The sequence below is a fragment of the Euprymna scolopes genome, chromosome 24 (assembly GCF_053919585.1).
Source record: "Euprymna scolopes isolate OS-2025 chromosome 24, ASM5391958v1, whole genome shotgun sequence".
NCBI classification, from domain to species: domain Eukaryota; kingdom Metazoa; phylum Mollusca; class Cephalopoda; order Sepiida; family Sepiolidae; genus Euprymna; species Euprymna scolopes.
Window position 1 is genome coordinate 96,301,275 of NC_136505.1, and position 2,678 is coordinate 96,303,952.

The 2,678-nt window shown below is 40.4% G+C and overlaps 1 pseudogene; it reads left to right on the forward strand.

Moving 5' to 3' along the window:
- Positions 1 to 1,380: 1,380 nt before the first annotated feature.
- LOC145246978 (U2 spliceosomal RNA) lies at positions 1,381 to 1,527 on the forward strand (annotated as a pseudogene).
- Positions 1,528 to 2,678: the final 1,151 nt, after the last annotated feature.

Consider the following 2,678-nt stretch of genomic DNA (forward strand, 5'->3'; position numbering starts at 1 on the left):
TATCTTCTGGAGCGGTAGAAGGATCCCACCATCTTTCCAGCGACCTTGGCAACAGACTTGATGTACGTGTTCCATTTCAGATCGGGAGTGAAGTTCAAGCCCAGAAGCTTGTCAAAACATGGGGCTTCTAGACGAGAGCCATCCAATTCAATTGATGCCAGATGGGGATCAGAGCGTTGATGATGTAAAGACAGGAGTTTGGTTTTATATGCATTAAAGGTAACCAGCCACGTCTCCCCCCACTGAAGCACTCGTTCGAGATCAGAGGAAAGAGAATCAGAGAGAGCTTTGAGACCTGTCGCAAAGAAACAAAAATGAAATAAATACATTTTTCACCGTTTTGAAAAAAGGCATACATTCATTATATTTCTAACAATGTATGCCTTCTTTTTAGACAGTCGATTAGTTTATGTCGTCTGCCATGTAGTTAAAAAAACCTCCTGCCACTCTGGGCGAAACGTTCATCTCTCCTGACTCGTAATTTCTTCCTACTTTCGCTTCTGTGTGCAATTTTTATTTCTTCCTCCGCTGCGACGTCACATCGCGTAACGGCATGGTCATTTGCTTACGTGTTTACGACGGCTGCTACTGCTAAAAGAGACAGCGATAGCAACTCTATTATATTCGATACATACAATTTCTATGTCCGTCTCTTAACTGCGTCAGTTTTACGAGAACCTCTATCAATATATTTGATCACTAACGTAATAAAACTTTCGAAAACGTCATATTCTTTGTTTATATCTTTATTACAGTTTATAGTTAGTTGGCCTTTGCACATTTCAAAAAAAACAAACAAACAAAAAACAAGACGAATAATATTTATTTTATGCACAATTCGGCCTATCATGCGATATAAGTTATTCCGGAAACACTAAAATGTCAACATGTGTTGCAGGAATGGTAACTATGAGAGCGTAATCTATTAAAAAGGAAATAGAAATTGTATCTATCGAATTGTAAGAAAGACGACAGATATGAGAACAGAGAGATGACATTAATAGACCCCTGAAATAGCACAGAACTTCACTGGGCTTAATATAACAGCAATATACCATGAGAGGGCACTTGTAGATATAGATAATGAGAAAGGTTTCGGACCAATAGCAATAACCAACATTGCAACAACCGGAAACAACAATGGATCTTATATATATATATATATATATATATATATATATATATATATATATATATATATATATATATATATATATTATAAAATGTAAAACGGGGTGAGGAAAAGAAAAAATATATATAATGGGGCAAGTTATATGTACAATTCAATAAAATAAATAAGTCGATTAAAAACGATCGTTAAAATTGGATGTACTTTAACGATCGTTTTTAATCGACTTATTTATTTTATTGAATCGACTTACAACTTCTTGGCCTTTTGGCCAAGATCAAAGTGTAGTATCTGGTCCGGCAGATGCTACACTTAAGATAATTTGTACCAGTCAATGGAGGGGAAACCCTCTATACTGGGACAATTATTATTTTTGGTAACCAGAGTGCCCCCTTTTTGCCTACTTTTAGGGGAGCTGGTTTTTACCTCACATTAAAAACGGCCTTGTGCCTAATTTGCTCAGTGGGGGAGCAAATAAATACCATCTGTTCCGGCAGATACTGCACTTAAGATGATTTGTACCAGTCAGTGGAGGGGAAACCCTCTATACTGGGACAATTATTATTTTTGGTAACCAGAGTGCCCCCTTTTTGCCTACTTTTAGGGGAGCTGGTTTTTACCTCACATTAAAAACGGCCTTGTGCCTAATTTGCTCAGTGGGGGAGCAAATAAATACCATCTGTTCCGGCAGATGCTGCACTTAAGATAATTTGTACCAGTCAATGGAGGGGAAACCCTCTATACTGGGACAATTATTATTTTTGGTAACCAGAGTGCCCCCTTTTTGCCTACTTTTAGGGGAGCTGGTTTTTACCTCACATTAAAAACGGCCTTGTGCCTAATTTGCTCAGTGGGGGAGCAAATAAATACCATCTGTTCCGGCAGATGCTGCACTTAAGATAATTTGTACCAGTCAATGGAGGGGAAACCCTCTATACTGGGACAATTATTATTTTTGGTAACCAGAGTGCCCCCTATTTGCCTACTTTTAGGGGAGCTGGTTTTTACCTCACATAAAAAACGGCCTTGTGCCTAATTTGTTCAGTGGGGGAGCAAATAAATACCATCTGTTCCGGCAGATACTGCAAGCTATGACTAGCTAGGACTAGCTATGACTAGCAAAGACCAGATGTGGGGGCAACCCCACATGCCTGACCATTAACCAGCTCCCATTTCCCACATCTTGGGAGCTGGTCTCCTTTTTCCCTTCCCCCTCCCTTCACTCCTCACATTAAAAATCGGCCTTGTGCCTAATTTGCTCGGTGGGGGAGCAAATAAATACCATCTGTTCCCACAGATGCTGCAAGCTATGACTAGCTAGGACTAGCTATGACTAGCAAAGACCAGATGTGGGGGCAACCCCACATGCCTGACCTTTAACCAGCTCTCATTTCCCACCTCTCGGGAGCTGGTCCCCTTTTTCCCTTCACCCTCCCTTCACTCCTCACATTAAAAATTGGCCTTGTGCCTAATTTGCTCGGTGGGGGAGAAAATAAATACCATCTGTTCCGGCAGATACTGCAAGCAAAGACCATATGTGGGGGCGACC